At 38.9% G+C, this 19245-nt stretch overlaps 1 protein-coding gene across 2 annotated transcripts in view; it reads right to left on the reverse strand.

The window, feature by feature from the left end:
• Positions 1-19245, reverse strand: part of SLC2A13 (solute carrier family 2 member 13) — a 166703-nt gene that overhangs the window by 135022 nt on the left and 12436 nt on the right. The window lies entirely within an intron of this gene.

Genomic DNA, 19245 nt, shown 5'->3' on the forward strand with positions numbered 1-19245 from the left:
ATGCTATGATCCAAGTAAGCACACGTAAGTAAAATCACTAACTGAAGATGCCAAGTGTTCACAGCTCTGAGTTTAAACAGAACTTTATCATGGTTTCCACCTCCAAGAAAAAGCAAGGCCAAGCATTATTATTCTCATCATTATTATTATTATTGTTATACTTCATTATTGCTATATAGAATGAATTGTTTCTTGACTTTCTTGATTGTTTCTTGACTTGGTTTAAAAGTATTCCATATGCAGTGCTAAAAACTCTACCGCCATAAGGAAGCAAAGACTGAAGCCAAAGCACAGCTGCCTTTTATTCTGTCTTAACACTGGTAATATTTCCTATGAATTATGCAATGGCTCTAAATGAGACATTTGTGCAAAAGACAGAAATGCCCATGTGGAACACACACAGGAGCACACACACAAACCGTAAAAACAGGAGTTCAAGAGCTTATAAAGAACAGAGCTGGGTGAGGTACATGCTTTGGTGGTCCAAATCCACCAACAAAGTCGCACTCTATCGTTTAAAGGAAATTTATAGCCCTGTTTCCTTAAGAGAACCAATAGTGACAACCAACAGCAGCTCCTTTCATAGTTAAAACTGGAAGTACGTTGGCGGCACACACACAGAAATACATTTTGACTGAAGCCAGCTGAGATACAACTTGAGCAAGCACAGTGAGCGTGGCCAAGCAGCAGCAGAGAAGTTGCATCTTCCAGCCTGGGACAGCTCCACCAGGTCCACACTGACAGCCCCACACCAGCATGGGCCAGTGCTGCATCCCCAGCAAGAAACAGCATCACCTAAAGGTGTGCACATGGCTCCTGAAGCACAGCTATGGCTCCTAGCTCACATCACAGCAAGAAAGGCTTCATCATAAAATGGCGGAAGTTTTGGCTGGCGACCTGCTGCTTGGCTGACTCACCGAACTAAGAGCACAAAATCATCTTTAGCAACAAGGTTAGCCTGACAGAACTGCTGGGAGCCTCCAAAAAGCTTGAGTGAGGAATATAGATTGTTTAATAATAAAATGGCATCAGAAGATCTTTTGTTACAATAGGTAAACACTCGCAGCAGCCTCTCAGCATGATAACCTAGTTCCCAGCAGAGCCTCCCAGGACGTGCCAGTGCCACCGCCTCCTATTGACTGAGCAACCCACACGGAATAAAAAAAAAACACTTAAAAGTGTCAGGGAAAAAAAAAAATCATTAAAAATTTATTCAACCATTTTTCAAAGCCAACCAGAATGCACCATGGAAAAAAGCATTCAAATAGCCCTTTGCATGTTTGATAGAGAGGCAAATTTTCAAACACAGTCCACTGTTGGGGATATTTCTCTCACATCTTTCACATCAGCATTTGAACTAATTACAACTGAAGCGATGGAGATAGCATGCATATAAAGGAAAAGCCTTTATGGGAAAGCATAGGAGTATGTTCACTTTCTGCAAACAAAAGCCACTGAGGACCCATGCAAGGCAGCGGCTCATGCTGGGGAGGCGGGGAGGGGCCCTACAGCTGCAGCGGCCCTGGCCTGGGGAGGCCGGACCTCCCCTCTCCCTCAGGCACGCCACTTCACACGGTTATGCTCATGTCCTCACTGCAGCGTGGCCATCTTCCCATCACCAGGACTGGCCTGGCAGGACACCCAGTTCTGCGGGGCCAGGCCCAAAGCCCAGTGTCACAGTCTCTGCCAGCAACAGGCAGCAGAAACCTAGGAAAGGCTCAGCAGCAAAACCAGCATCGAGTAATTCCCCTGCTACACCCTAAACAAGCTTCCAATAATTGCCAGGTTTGGGAATTCATAACTCAATGGACCCGACGCTTAGTATCTCTGGAGGGTTTTTTTGAGGCTATTCATTCTTTGCTCTCTGCTACTCTATTCAGGCCAACCATCACTAAAGAGCCATGGAAACACAAAAAATGGAAAAAAGAAGAGAAAAAAAAGTCTGCTTGCTAGTGGCTATTTTATCATTTGGCACCTTTGCAAGAGTAACGTGGAAATGAGAAAAGATGATTGAATGCAGAGCAGCAGGAATGAAATGAGAGATCAAGCCCTTCAACATGGAGCTGACAGGTATAGAAACAGAATGGGGTCTTGCAATAAATACAGTGAAGAAAAATACAGTTGTGTTTCCGCCTTTCAGGGGACAGAAAGAGAAAACTGACTTTACATCTTTCTCTTGGAAGCTACTGAAAGTCAGTTCCCATTAAAAGCTTTAGAAAAATAACATATAGTCCCAAGAAATGTTATTGAAATGTAAGTGTTACTGAAATAGATAATCATCTAGTGAAGCTAGTTTGAGAAGATGGCAATATCTGTATGTGAATTTCACTGCAAAGCAGTTAGAAAGATATGCACAACCAAAACCAATGTATGCTTTGTAAAAAGGCTACTTCCCCCCCCCCCCTTCACCTCTTAATGAAGACTGATTTTACACAGGATCTGCATGTTTTGAAAAAGAGAAATCTTGTTCAAAACATGCCAGCCAAGTCTGCTTCTCAGAGCAGAACGCAGAGCTACACCACTGATCAGACCAACAGCTACCACTAACATTCAGCACACACCATCAGTCCTGGGATTCTGCTAGAACCACTATTATCCCCAGCTAAGTCAAGACTTGACATTTACAGGTGAAACTAAAGCCTGCTGCTGTAACGTTAAGGGTACTGTGAAGGTTAAGGTGCGTTTGTAAAGTATCTTGAACTCATCATACTTGACGTAGTATCTAGCATACTAATACTTGAGTATTAGTTCAAAATCACACATGATTGTTTAGATTGACAGGGACATTTGGAGATCTTCTAGTCCAACCCCTGTTCAAGCAGAGTCAGCTAGAACAGGTTGCCCAGGACCATGCTCAGTTAGATCTTGACCATCTCCACAGATGGATCCCCGACCAAAATGATTCTGTGATTCTGCCACTTCCATGTCAGCTTTCTCACCCTGAGACTTTTCACAACGTTGCTGTCAAAAACAGCCTTTTTGGCTTTGTACCTTACTCCCTCTGCTGGGTTTCCCAAAACCTATAGGTTCCAAACGTCCAAACAAAAACCTCAGTTCGGAAGATAAAATTATGTTATGTATTTCCAGTTATCATTTAGGTATCAAAACATATGTTTTGCTACTTTGAGCTTGAAACAGAGTGCAGCAGGAGGTTTCAGGGAATGGGAGGAAGCAATCAGGAAAGCCTCCCCAGTTTGTCTGGCTGCCATCCAGCAACCATTCATGCACAAAAGCAAAGTTCTTTCTAAAAAAAAAAAAAAATCAGCAGGAGTAAAAAAAAGGCTATTCTGAAACAGATCAAATTAAGGAAAAAAATCACACCACTTTAGGGAAATAATGTTTTAGATTCTGTAATGTTATTTACATTACAGATTTGCTTTCAATTGCCTTTGAATGCATCAATGTTCTGCAGAGTTCCCTCCTCTAATTTCAATTTAAGACACACTAGAACATAGAAGAGTAAGTTCTTGTGAAAAGGCATAATCGGAAGCAAGGCATTAAATGTTAATCAACTACAAAAAATCTCTGAAATACATAACCACTATCCGTTATGTAGTTATTTTAATAGCTAGATATCAAATATATTTGAAAACAAAGAACCGCTTTTCTAGCAAAATAAATATGGCTGCAATGGAATCTTTCCTTAATCTTTCATATGAGAATGCTTTCATTTACACTTAGGTGACATTTTCTAATACACACTCACTGTTAAACTGCTAACTCCAAATAAAAGATTCTTGCTGCAGGCAAGTATATTACTACCTAACTAATAAAGCTGATAAGTGACAAGATGTGAGAGAAGAAAATGAAAACAATTAACTTGAAATCTGTCAGAGAAAGTTTAAGCTCTACATTGTGCACCACAGCTATGAAATCTGAGATGAGATGGCAAGCCCAATCTTTATCCACTTGAGTAACCAAGGCATTAACCTTCTGCCCTCATTAAACAATATAGTTCAGAAAAAAAGGTAGCAGAAGGTTTCTTAAATTTAGACCACAAGATGCACCTAATTATTATATGGGAAGCATTAGATGACACAATGGACTGAAATCATCATATTAAATGTTTTTTCACTTCTAAGATCACTTAGGAGACTAATTGTTAGAGCTGCTACTGTAATCTGCAGACTTACCATTGGAAAGCAGAGACAAGACAGTGTACAGCTCAATTTTAAGACAATCAATAGAAAGCAGGTGTGAAAAGGCATCACACATTACCATCCAGAAAGGTATTTTCACTATGAACATGTAAGCATTATAAAGAATTCATTAAGAAGTTCAGGAATGAAGTCAACAAACCTATGATCATTAGGCGAATTAAAAACATATTTCTAAAAGTGAGGTTATGGTAGCAAAACAAAAGGACTAAAGGAGGAACCCAAGTTCTTGTTTATAAAAAGCATTTGGGTATAAATACTAGGGAGATGGAATAATTTTAAGGACTTTTTGCAAGATCAGATGGATATAAATGTATCCTGTTAAGGACTTCCACTACAGCTCCAGTCATGTGTCTAGCATACATGAGGGAAGGTGATCATAAACACAACAGAGCAACAAAAGCTGAAGACAGGATATTGAATGAGATGCGCTTTTACTCCTAGCATAATAAAAAAGCTCTAAGGTAGTAGGGATGTGTCAGTCATTTCACTGATGTCAAGCAATAACCAGTGTCAGGAGCAGCAAAAACATTGGGAAGGATTCCTGACAATTTTTTGTTGTTGCTGTTTAGATTACTACCCAAAAGATTTGTAAAAACAAGAGATAGGTGACAAGAACTAGGTAACTTTAAAAAAAACCTCACACAACTCAATCAGCCTTTCATGCTTAGGAATAAAGAGGACTGATGGTTAACTAGAAGTGCTAAGGAGGCACATCCAGGAGCTGGTGTGTCTTTGCGTCATGGTTCTGTTCCTCCTTCTGTCCAGCTCGTGCCGACCCTTTGCGTCAACACCAGGTAAACCAGGAAATACAACCAGATAAAAGGATATCCATGTGCCCTCTAAGGGATTTGTACCACCTAGTTCCCTTTAACAGTTCAAAATCAAAAGATCAAAACCTGTACTGGCCCCACAGGCAGGACTGTGTACGACAACAGAGACTGGCCTGAACTGCCATATGACTCCAGACTGTTCAGTTGCAAAGTAAAATCAGGATGTGAAATAATCATAAAAAACAAAAAGCAAAGATATTCCTGATCCTATTTCAGAGTACAGCAACTGAGCCATTAATCTCTATTAACACAAAGAACATTTACAGCTCATTACAGAAATTACAGAATATTGCTATGAGTTCCAAATTAAGAGGCAAGAACAGAAGTTACTAAACATTTCCTTTCAGAATACTCATAGGAATGAGGCATTCTTCACTAACATACAAAGTTGTACTGAGATACTTAACCGAGGTAATAGTTTTTTTTCACATATCTTAGAATGAACTTGTAAGAGCAAATTTTTATTAAAATGTTAAACTTTAATGCAACCAACTTGAAAGTTCACTTCAGTAAAAGTTGCCCATAGTGGTTTGTTCTACTTGTAAGGATTCCAAGCAGCTTTAGCAAGTGATTCCACAGACGGAGGATTTGTGGAGACAGCCTGATGAAAAAGCAAGTTTATGGCAAAGAGAATCAGGAATTAAATATTAATAAACAGCTTAATAGAGGTTGGTATGTTATGAGAAAGTTTGAATACAAATTTAAGGTTTGGTTGTTGTTTGGTGTTTTGTTTTGGTTTTTTTTAATTAAATAGTAAATTCCAAAGGGTGCAGGGGTAAACTTGTCAAGCTACAGCTGAACACCAGGGTAATGTTTTCTTCCAGCAACTTTGCAGGAAATCTGATAAACGTCTTACATCTTGGATATTGGACATGCAATCTAAATTTAGTGCCTTGAAACTCTATTGATCCCAGAAGTACATGAGATTATACAAAGTGACTTTCATCAAGTATTTCTTTCAGTTGCGTTCCCACAAATTATAAGGTTTTTTACTTCTGACAAAAATGGCATTCCTGCCAACCTGTAAGTTTAGAACATTGCTCACATCTGAGTAGTAATATTCAAGACGATAAGGGCAGCACACTGGTTAACTTTTTGAAAGAAGCGACAAGTTCCACAATAATTGTATATTCTTTACTGTCAGTCTAAAGAAGAATCCATTTCAATAGTTTGTGGAGAGAATGCCGATCATTGACAAAATGGATACATTTTAACTGCAAAGGATATTTATTTTAAAAGACCCTTAGCTTTCACAAACACACACATAAGAGCTACCATCAACACTTCTATTCTACAGACAGCTCCACAACATATTTTAATTATACAGCTCAACCTACACAAAAATTAAGCCTTTTAGTTGTCTTGTAGAATCCTTTTCTGCTGTTACAGTTAACACTTCAGCTTTCAGTAAGCCAGTCAACCTAAGGGGATATTAGAGTGCCTCATTAAACATGCTAATAGGAAATACTTGAGAAAGCACTGCATTTGAACACTGTTCTAGTACACTAACCACTAGCAGATAAAGCTAAAATCTTCACTGAAACATCTTGTATTTGAGTGTGAACATCAGCGGACAGCTCAAGTCTCCTCTGATATCTAGGCTTTCCACCGCACATATCTAGTAAAGGCATTATTAGCAGTTTAGAACTGGTTACTGAAAGTTATTTCAAGGATGACTGGCAGCACACTTTCCCATTTCAATCTCTCCCCTACAACTGATTAGAAGTCCATTTCTTAGCAGTGGCACTGCTGTACTCAGCTACAGCAGAGCTCTGAAATATATAAGGGCAGTAGGACAAACCACTAGCACTAAAACCACATTGCTTTGTGAGAACAATCACAGTAATGGGCAGATTTAGATGCATCTCCTCTAGAACGGGGGTCCAATGTCAGCAGAATTCACTGAAGTCTTGTATTTTATTTAAACGCTACTTTATTAAATCAGAGATGATTCATCATAGTTAAATAATCTGTACTGTTGAACATCTAATACACAAAGTAACTGCACATCTTTACGTCCCTATCTAGCCACTAGCCCAAACCAGAGTGACCAGTATTATACTTAGTGCCAAAAACTTACATTACTATGTGGCATCCAACTGTGAAGGAGTCCAAGGCCCAGAACAATGTGAAGAAAAATAACTGAAGCTTCTCACTTGTTGATATTGTTTCAAATTTACAGAACAATCATATCCTAATGAGCCTGGATGAATAATTCCTTCTGTGGACCACGAGAAGGTTTTTCACTGTTGTGTGTATCAGCAAGGATCAAGAACACAAAATCCCTCTTTGCCTAAAAAAACCTCAAACTGCATCCACTAGAAATATCCACAACTGCCATACTGTAAATGCAAACCCCCCCAAAAGATAGCATTTGCCTTTGCGAATTCCATTATGCACAAAAGTAATTTCACGTTTCACACTCTCCCTTGATCTGAAGATATAGATGCAAACCCAGCTCATAAAAAAAATTAAGATGTCGACACAGAATACAATTCCCGTATAATGAAAGAGCTAAGACCTTTCTCTGACATGTCCAGAGCAGTATCTTGCAAGAAGAGCATAAGGAAACCACATACCATAGCAGAGACACATGAATATTCAACATCTTGAGTAATCAGGAAGGGACTATTTATCACAGTACTTATTTCTTACACTGAAATTCTGCAAGCCAAGGAATCTTTTTAATCTGGAAACTGGGTGGTTATGAAATGGGAAAAAGTAAGTGAGCCATGATATTTGAGGCCAGATAGACAAGAACCTACCATATACAGGCCAGAGCATGAAAATTTATTAAAATAAAACTTAACTTACTCAGTTTATTAGAAGAAAACTTAGTTTAGCAAAAACTTGAAAACATACCAAAAAATCTGCAGGAATCTTTAACAACACACAGGCAGTAAATAAAAAAATACTACCCACAGCCAGAAAACTGCAGGCACTCAGTTCTACCAAGCAACGTCCTATTGTAAAGGAAGATACAAAACATGCCACAATCTGCAGACACCGAAGAGTAAGTAGGAGAGCTAAGGGGGAAAAAAATGCTAATTCTCCGGGAAAATTGTCAAACAGTAGGAACAGAAAGAGAAGTTCACATGAAAGCAAACAGAACTGAGAAAATTTTTAAGGTCAGATGAAAAGTAACTATTTGTACGTGTTAAAACCGCTTTAACTGTAGTGTCCTATTCAACCTCTGCCTCAACGTTAGTGTTATACATAGAACAGCAATACATTCTCATTTTGGGAAGAGAATTTTTAAAACCATTTTTTCTATCCAAAGTTATTTTAAGATTATCCAAAGTTACAGTAATCCAAAAACATGTTAAGAGGAAATTTACTTTGAGTGGCAAAATCAGGAGAGTGGGATTTAATTAACCAGAGACAAAACAATCAAGCTAAACATCCAGAAAATTTGAAGCAAAGATCTTCGCAACTGTCCGAAGCATAACAGCATGCCTAGCACAACAAATGTCAGATCACAGTTTATACTTCCCAGCAACCCAGAATTAGATACCCATATTCATTCATTCTTTATGGCCAGCATATATTCCTTTTAATCCAGGTCGTGAAACACCCGGTCAGCCCTCTACCCACTCAGGTGCCCTAGTTCCTAGTGAGGGACCTCCTTCTCACAGCGTGCCATACTGGGAACCTGTGCTTGTAGCTCATGGCTGCAGATCCCATTCCAGAAAGCTGGCATGTTTAAACCAGGTTACTCCCTTCATGCTGTCCAAATCTATGCACAGATCTAGCTTTAATATTTACCCTGGTTCAAGTTAATTAAAAACATTAAGAATGATTCCTAAAAGATCCAGCTAAAAGACAGCATCACAAAAAGTAACAGCTGAACTGGTAATTAAAGAAGCTAGCTCACTGGTGACAGTTTCTTCAAAATATATAAGCAAAGTAATTGGTTGCTAACTTACACCTACATTTTTCAATAAGCAACAGAGTTAAAGAGTCTTTTTTTGGGTCACCTACACAGCTATCAATTAGCAACTTTCAACACTGAAACGGATTTTCTCCTTTGTCTAAAGAGATCCAGAAAAGAGCAGATGATTTATTTCTGGAACATCATTTTTAGGAAACCCTAAACAGGAAAAACTTGTTCTCAAGAAGAGGGGGGGGGGGGGGGGAGGGGGTGTGTCTGTGTGTCTGTGTGTGCACACACACACCACAGACATGCAGAGGAGAGAGTATCAATAATTTTCAATATTTGCTATGGTTCCCTCTACTTGAAAGGTACCAGGAATTGTGAAGAAGTGCATTTCTCAACTGTTATAACAATACAAGATTAACAATCAGTCCTACAAGTGACTAAAAGCTACCAAAAAGCAACTAGTAAAATGTCCTAATTTGTTTTGTTTCTGAATTCATTTTGATCAAGCACTATTTGCAAAGATTCCATGAACTTCACAAGCTGCAGAAGACCTTTCATTGTGAAAGAGTGAAGTAGCATAGATTTTTATACTACTCAATGCAACCTTTATTTTTACCGTATTGCAAAAGCTTCTCACTTCAGAAAATAAGAACATTTTATTTCTTTCACTTGAAAACTATAAATACAACAGCTTGCTTTGTAACAGCTTGTATAAACACAAGCACTACTTAATCTACTTTAAAAGTGAAGCTTTTAGTTTAAAAAAATAGTAATTGATACAAGCAGTGTTTTGCTATAGACATTCTTTAGCACATGCAGACTATGCCCTATATATGCTGCTTGCTTACACGTAGGAAAAACAGGCAGGTGAACTTGGCCAAGTCCTGAGGCAGGCACAGCCAAAGATAAGGAGCTGCTTCTCCAACGAGTGGCTCCTCCCTTTCTAGCAAGGCAGCGGATCAGGATGTGTATCCACATCTCATCTACTCCATTTCCCATTCCAGACTTGATATGGTGGCCAATGTGGACTTGTGCTAAGGCATGAGATCACAATAAGCACTGACTGAGTGGCTGAGGAGTGGCCATCCAGCTCTTCCTGCTGACTCAGCCAAGCAAACAGCTATTTCCAGCAGGGAAGTACGGTTTTATATTAGCCCAGAAAGATCTGGTAGGACTCATCTGCATAGCCATTCACATATGCTAGAAAGCCAGCATTATGAACACTGCAACCAGTACATGGTTAAAAAAACAAACAAACAAAAAAACAAAAAAACAATCTTGCACCAAAACCCCCACAACAGTTGAATGCTTCAAGGATTAGTAAAGATCTTCTGTGCAGAGAAATTTTATATTCAGAGGACAAGGGTAATGATTTGAAAGCTACACATAAAATGAACATTCCTATATTTGCACTTTTGTTTATAAACCACTTTTTTCTTATCTAGTTCTACTACAGTGATGTTTTACCCAACTTACAATAATTCAAAAAAATAAATTACAATAATTTAACAAATGTGAACCAGCATCTTAACTAAGAAGTAACATGGTATTCATTGTGCCTCTTTCTATAAGTGCAATTATTAAAACAGTTAAACTGGTTAAATGGTCTATAAACTGCTTTAGCTTTCACTGAGTTAACCACAAGTCCAGCAACTGACTCCAAACATGCAGCTTAAAACGAAGACAAGCAGAAGAATGCATTTTCTTACCTACCACTTGCCATTAATTAAAAAAACTCATCTAGTAAGACTAATCTCATTGAAACTTAGTATTTTAGACAAAAACTATGGAGTAACATTGAATGTGTTCATTTGCTATTCTGGAAAGCCATTCATAAAAATACTGTCTGTCTAGCTTACATTCCCAGTAAATTTGTACTTGCAACAGGTAAATACGTTGCAACCATCAATGCAGAAAACTATATTTTGATACGAATTTAGTTAGGCAATTGTGCAAGAAACAGCATGACTTGTAGGAAGACAGGTGTCAGTTATATGGTTTTATAACTATTGCTCTAAAAAACAAACAAAAGCTCTGTAAACGTTTTACAGCCTAAGGTCTGATCTTTAAAACTAGTTTTCAATTATATTATTATAATGCAAGTAGCATTCATGACAGTAATGTAAGGATAACTATCATTATAATGAAAATATACAAGTCACAGTGACTGCTCAGTTTCTTTCTATGCTAGAGGTTTCATACACAAACAAGTTTGTGTCTACACAATCAAGACACAAACAAGATTGTGTCTACAAAAACAAGTGATCCACATAGAGATAATAAAACACATTTTTTTGACCATATGGGAAAATAAATGGTGTCTATATTTGCAGTATTGGAGGTTGGGGGTGGTGGTAGAAATCTGTATTGTACTTCTTCCTGAAGATACCTTCCATGGCATGCACACTTTGCATGCTAGGAAGAGTATGGGTGTTCCTAGTGCACACAGGTTAAGTCAATATCTTGAGTCTATAGTCCAAGTGCTGTACATTTCTTTGCTTTATGAGGAGCAGCTCAGCTGAAATGTCTAGCTTTCACGCAACTTCTCCCCACGTTCTGGAGTTTCCCTGCTACCATTTCAGTAACAGCTGCTTGGTGCCAGTGAAATGAAACCGAAATAGGAAAACATCCTACAGAGGAATCCCAGGTAAGGATCTCTCAAGTAAAGTGGTTAAGTCTCAGAAAGGTTTTAACTATTAGGACAAGGATCTTGCACTAGACTGCCCTTAGTAGAGAGACAAACCAGTGCTGAACTTCTTCAGGCCAGGTAGGTTTACTCCTAGAAAGGACTTGCAATAGACTAGATGAGAGTCACAGCTTCAGGATTCACAGTGTAATACTCAAGCTGTCAAGGAATACAAGGGTACTTTAACCTATTTTGGTGTGTATTTACTTCCATCAGTTGCTTATACTGACAGAAAGGAGATATTACAAGTGAAAAATGAGGCTGTTGTATTTGTGGAAAAAAACCCAAGGTGGTAGCTGTCAAGCACTAAAGGGAAAAAAGGAACAGATGAACTACTCCATTAGCAACATCTAACAGACAAAAAGCTGAGGAAAGCCTCAGCTACCCAGGAGTGGGTGGATGCTGCAGGTGGGAAGAAACTACCGCTAAATTTTATCAGGGAAACAGACTACCAAAGAGCTTCCTAAAAACAAGGTTGCAAGTCTCAAGGCCTCAGGAAAGAGATTGGTAGAGGACAGAAGATCTCAGGAAAACTTGAGATATGCTGCCCTCATGGCTTCCAGCTTTTGACAACTTGCAGTCCCCTAGATGCATTGTAATGGACAGCTGTCTTCCAAACAGCAGATGTAATTCTGCTAACAGGGTTGCTTTACTCCAACTTTTACTTTGCAGACATCCTAATTAATAATAGTTCTCAGAGCAAATAGATGTGAGATCCGCAGATCACAGGAGCACAGCTCCCGAGGTCCCCCCGCAGAGCGGCTCTTTCCTGCCCTTTTTTCGTTTGCTGGGCATGTTAATAGGGGAGGATTCAGGAAGAGCTGCAGGTCCGCCTGCAGTGAAAGCTGGGCAAACACTGTGATGTTCTCAGTAAATCTCATTAATTGATACAAGATCCTGGTAACTCTAGACAACCTAAGGATTAAAAGGAGATAAAGATGGGTATCTAAAATGCCCTTTTGTAACTCGGAGCACTGCACTGATTCGTCCAGCAGTCTGCTGTGTTGCCCTTATCCAATAAGAGAATAGTGAAAACAAGCAATTTTAAGAAGAATTAGGAGTTGGCATTTAAAATGATGTATCTGACAGTCCCACTTCAACTAACATAGATGCAGAAAATACCCTTGTTAAGATAAAATCTGCTTTTCCCGTGACTTGCACTGCACAAGTTGCAATAAATCGCTGTAAGTCATGAGATGACTAAACAGACAATGAAATATCCTGCTGTTTCAATTTGCTGCCCCTCAGCCTCTAAGCACCCCAGCTTTTTGTACTCTGAGGCACAGCTACTACAGAGAGCCTCCTGTTAATTTTATTTACCTCCTTCATATCTGTTCCCAATAAGAAGCAGATCCCACCCTTACAACTGAAATGTTTACCATTAAAAATGAGCCCATGCTCTCTTTCAAGTGACAAGACATTCTCATGCCGAGTTCAAGTTTTAAGTGAAAAGATTCATGCACAAGTTATCACCAAGAAAAACAATTAAATGCAGGATCTCTCTAAAATACAGACTTTGCAAGTTCTGCACTTACAGCATTACTCTACTTTTGCAGAAAAAAATTTATAAAGAAATTTATAAAGAAGTATTTGAGAATTAACAATCCTAACACCAGCGCAGGAAGGGAGCTCCGAATCCTCACAGCACTCTTTCCAAGAAATCCCATGAAGTAATTACTGGCTCCCATCTTGTTTTTCCCTATAATCTGGTCACATTTCACCTGATCTTTTAATTAAGTTTTCATAAAGCAAGGTCTAATTGAAACATCAATTACAGTAAATCCTAGCTACATATAATTGAATTTTCATTCAAAAGTAAAAATAATTACTTTTATTTACATTTTTAAAACATCTCTGGTCTACATCCTGTCCTTATTTCCCAAAACAGAATGTAAGGACTCCTGACAATACTGCAGGAGGGCAGCATCAGGAGGCAGAATTAATTACCCACTAGAGAAGAATCATTAAACTGAGCAGTAATAGAGTGACTGTGAGTAGGAACGAAACCAGTTGTGATAGCTTCTAATAAAGCACTAGGCACCAGCAACAAAGCACAAAACACCTCATAGGTGCCTGGATCTCTGAATTACTCACTACCAACTCCTGCCTTCCCAGTTAGCTACTCGTATGCAGTAAGAAAATAATAAAACCACAGTGTTTTCCCTATGAAATCTTACAATCCACTGCAAAGCACACATGTTGATAACAGGTTTATATGTAGATGAGGTTGGGAAAAAGCCTCTATTCTAGCAGAATGCTACTCTTCCTGCCACCAAAGATGACCTCCTTAATAGCAGAATCCCCTTCCTTAATACTCGTAGTAATATAAGAAATAGAAAAATTTCTCACAGAGTGTGCTTCCAACGCAGTGTGTGCTTTCAGCAATTCAAATGTCTATTGTTCGTTATCTTCAGGTGCAGTATGATCCACTTTCAAATACTGCCAAGTTTACATCCACATTCATCTGCTCACTCTTGAGTTTACATTGCTCTCCTTTCTTAGTTTAAAAGACTTTTTAATTGCTAAGATGTACAGACCCCTTGAATAGTGTTTCAGTATACCGTATCAGAAAACTCAAGCTTAGGTATAAATTACCAAAAGCATTTAGTAGCAAAGTCCTTTAGCAACTCTTGTGCCAACTGCTTGTAAGGAATAGAAAAGGCTCGTGGGAGTAATTGAAGGATAAGCATAGTTAGTGATACAGTATGTCAGATTACATTCTGGAAGCTAAGTCTACATTAGTCCACTGAGATACATCTTAAAAATGCTTTATAGAGTTGGGTTGATTTTAGGCAATCTTATTTTTCTGTGCAATGACAAGTATGTGACAATTTGTATATATGAATCTATTAATGCATGGTTTCTGCTTCCAGTTAAGTAGAATTACCTACAGAGCCAAGTGGGAATTATGTAACAGTCACTAATTGTAATTAGTAACAAATAATTTAGCAGCATTTCAGTAAGATTTGAACATCAGGCTTCCCTGAGCCCAGGCTTCTCTGACTAGTACCACCAACAGTACTGTCTGTCTAGAGGCCAAACACACACCAAGGAGGGAAAGAGGAGAGATCTGACTGTAGAGGAAATTATCCAAGAAACTGAAAATCAGACTATGAAGTCCACTCACAGAAACTGTATTGTTGAATAGGTTATGACTTACAGAATTCAAGATTATTATTTGTTTTTAATAAGTCCAAGAATGCCTTTCAAAAATGCAAGCAAACATTAGCCCCATCTTACAGAAGGAAAAATGGAGGCATAAAATACCACAGTCACTTTAGGATCAAGTGTCCAGGAAGTGACAATCCAAGAATTACAGGTTGGTCTTATGTCTACTTAGCAAAAGACAGTGCATCAGACATTTGGAGTCTCACAATGTGCAAGTCAGGCCTTTCAACAGTACAACAGACATTTTCTTATTGCAGTATTTAAAGTTAGAAAGCCTTCAAACAACTTATTTTAACATAAGGCTTGTTGTAGTTCGGCCTTGAGACTATAAAACTGCATGACAAAAAACTTCATGTTATGGCAAGATGAGTTCAAGGCTGTATGTCTCTAGCTTTTTGTATCAGCATGAAACAATTTCTTTTTCTTGCAATAGTGTCCTTCCTACTATTGCTTCTACAGCACACAAGAAAACTGCATGGGTTCCAGCTCCTAGCACAGGTAACACAAGCTGGTATTTGCCTTGGCAAAAATTACTATGACTTAGAAAACCAATGGCTACAGATCCTGTAACAGTACAGAACACACAGTGCAGCTGTGAAAGTGAAATGCAGCAGAACAGACACTTCTTGGTCTATTATTGCTTCAGGGATGTATGTATTTTAGTGACTGATAATGCATGACAAATAGAAATCCAAACCAAAGAACACGCAGAGCCACTGCTAAAAGGAGACACAGCAGACCAAACATTTCTCAACCTATTATTGCTTTAGGGATACATGTATTTTAGTGCTAATAATGTACAACAAATAGAAATCCAAACAAAGAGGGACGTACATTGCTTCTGGATGATTCAGCTACATTGGGAACATATTTGTACAAGACTGAGAAGTATGAACACAGGCATTTTTATGTTTTACTACAACTAACTGAATCATTTGCTTTAAGCAAGAAACAGAGCATTGCTGTAAGCAAAATATCATAGAATATGAATATAAGCATTTACAAAGAAATATGATGTGTGTTGTCTTTAAGTATCAGCTTAAAAGTCTTATAAACTTCGCTAACAAATCTGCCTAAAGTTGTATTTTTCAATTGTAGCTCAGTATGGCATCCATACCTACCTTACAGATGTATTTTTATATGATTCTACAATTACCTGATGAACAGATTCATATCTCCTGCAAAGCACTGTACTAATTAGTAGTTTATCAAGATGATGAGGTAAATAAATTAACGTTGCTCTAATGACAGTGGAATCACACTGGCTTAAAACTGGTGAGAGTGCCAACTCAAGCCTCAAAGTTCTCTCTCTTGCTCACTGCCACAGCAAAGAAAACTAGTTACCCTGTGCGGGTGTTAGACTATACAAGTCCACATTATCTAAGCCAAGAAACATACATCCCTACTTGATAAAAAGTTAATGAAGAAGAAAGAATTGAGTGAAGAACTATATATTCCCACTTGATTAAAAAAAAATTAAAGAAGCAGAAAGAACAGCTCCATACCCCAAAGCAGTTCTTCATACCTTCTCCTATCTTTCAGAGCACAGCAGAGGAATCTGTTCCCAACACACTAATCCTGAAAATCTGCACAATTGGTTAATGGCATCCTCTTGCATAGCCACCCTCAATCACATTTTTTCTCACCACAGAAATACAAACAACTCCTAATTAAAATATCCACTAATATGATTTTATTTCATTACTCAATTCTTCCTGCGCATGCACGCACACAGAGTTCTCCGGATGTCTGGATTCCTACTTCCCAACATAAATGTCTAGGAGGCCTGGATCAGACATTCGTTCTCACCAATATGGGCCAGGAAAGACAAGTGAGGCAGATGAGTTACTGAGGTTCAACTAGTGCTACTTTAGCATTCACACTTCCAATTCCCTCTTCTTTACACCAGTGCAAGGAGTGTGGTTTCCCTATATCCCAGTCCAAAGGAAGCTCCTTCATAAGGGAAATTGGAAAATAAGAAGCCATTGCAGCTAGACAAAGTGAAAAACTGAATAGTTTGACTGTAACAGAGTGGTCCATAAGAAGTCCCCATCACACCCGTCATGCAGAGTTTCACTTCAAGGATCCTGGAAAGAGTCTCTAGCAAGAAAAGCTGAATTAATGCAAAAGCTTGAGACAGCAGGCTAACAGGCAGGCCAGGCTTGCCCTCATCCAACCAGCACACAGCCATAGCGATTTATGCCTCGGCAACCTGTCTGTAACAGTCACACACACACAAATCCATACTCACGGATGAAAGCTACAAGGGAGTGTATGACCACGAGCAGAGGCTCTATTAAGCCAGCCAGAAATGAGTTAAGATTCTAGGTAGGGAAAACCAGAAAACACACACAATCCCTCAAAAGTTTCACCACTACAGGGTGATTTACTGAGAATTAACTTCTGAATAGACTAAACATAAATATTCTGAACAGGTGGCTCAGATCTTGCTAAAGATACAATCGGTATTACAGAGGAGGCAGGCCTGTTGGTCTTGAGCTATGAGGAAAAACCTTCTCTGCACTGCTGCGTTTATAAGCCCAGAGCACTGTTTCCTTCTGTGCAAGGGAGCACTCCACATCTAAGAGGATAATGATTAATCGCCCAGATAGTACTTGGGTGTCAGGCAAAGCAATTAACTTTGAATCAGGGAGAGGCCCTGCAGACTGATATAACAGACAGCTTTTGACTCCAGGGACGGAAGATACAGAAATAGGTGAGGATAGGCAGAATCAAAGCCAAAACACAAGCTGCATCTTTTCTTACTTTAAAGTCACCATCAGCAGATGCAAAAGAAAGCAAAATAACAACAGAGCTTGACCTAAATATTATGCGTTGAAACTACATCTTTTTCTGAAGCACATACACTGTTGAACATGATCATATTTTGTTTACCTTAGCTAGCAAAACTGCAGACTGGGGTCAGGAGAAGCCATACTGGAAGCCCTAAACTTGCAGGACGGTAAGATGCACAGAGGTAATCACCTAGACCATACAGGTGTAGACAACTATTATGCCCTGCCCTAAAGTTAGATTTTAAGACAAATAGTACCTTCTTGTCCAAGCTTTTAAAGAATTTAGTAAAACACATTCCCACTCACTAAAAGAGAAGTTGACATTATTTGTGTAATGCTCTACTCAACGTGTGCCCAGATTTCCACTATATGCACCAACGATTTTTTTCCCAGAACATGCCAGTCAATCATTACAAGAGAAAGGATCTACATTCTGTGCCTTATTTCTCCTCCTACCCAAGAACAACATACAGCACAAAACCAGACCCCAGTATTCAGCTCAAACTATTACCACAGTGATTAAATTCCTGGGCTAAAACATCATAAATGCCTATGTACAACATTTAGTCTTTTCCACCCCTTTCTTCAAGATCCTGAAGCTGCCTGGGTGGCTCTGGCTTTCCATTTGTACCAAGACGTTCCAGTGTGAATTGGACTGGTGAGGTCAGCAGCGCCTATGAATAATGCAGGAGCTGGGATCTACGAGGCAAAACACTTAGCTGCTGAACTCCATAGTGAATAAAACCAGACTTACCTTTTCCCCTCAGGCAGATTCCCCATTCCTGTGCTGACATAGCTACTACTGACCTCAACAGCCCAATAATCAAGGACCTGTGAACAAACAGAAAAGGTCACTTATATGCAAACATTTGCTGAAGTGCATGCTTAAAGTACACACAGCTTTGGTCTTAACCAGTACTTCCTCCATGCTCGCTGTGCTCTAGTTCATCTGTTACCACACTGCCTTTCTCAGATGTTAGACTCTCCCCAGGATCCATCATAGCTCCAACCAACAACCCTAAAAAAGAATCAACCAACCAAATCAAGAGAGTAAATACTCAGTGGCGAGTCCCTTTGATTTTATCTCCTTAACCTCACAGATTAAACAAAACTTCCTAGGTGTGCAGCTACAAACAGATAATTAAGTTCAAAATAACAGTTAGGCAGAGTAAATCCTAATACAGTTAGGAATAACAAATATAGCACACTGAAGTGAACCTTAATCACACAAAAAATACCATAACCAGCAGTGTCTCTCTCCTGCTATCAAACACTGGACAAATAGATTCCAAAGGAGTACTAGCTCTGCCTTGAGGCACCTGACTTTGGGATCCTGATATACCATCCTCCATCAATTATACTAGAACTTAGGCTCCCAACTCCCCCTGTTCCCAACCGTACTCCAGTGAGATGTTCAAACAGGCAGCAAAAACATTCCCTGCCTCCAGCACCTCATGTGGGCTCTGTGCTTCAGTCATCTGTCTAGATTTCTGAAGTTGCTCCAGCCTCATTGTCATAGCTTTCATCAATATATTTAGTTATCTACCATATTTCCTATAAAAAGCTCAGGAATAAGTAATTTAAGTATATTTGTTAGCTTCAATACACAGCTTTTGCTTCCAATTTTCTCTGGGCACTTTTAAGATAGCAGCTTTTTTTTCCTTCCGTAATTCCCTGATAATTTTTGTTGTTGAATCGCAGAATGTGAATCCTATGCTACAACTGC

This window comes from Strix aluco, chromosome 5 (assembly GCF_031877795.1).
Source record: "Strix aluco isolate bStrAlu1 chromosome 5, bStrAlu1.hap1, whole genome shotgun sequence".
NCBI lineage: Eukaryota > Metazoa > Chordata > Aves > Strigiformes > Strigidae > Strix > Strix aluco.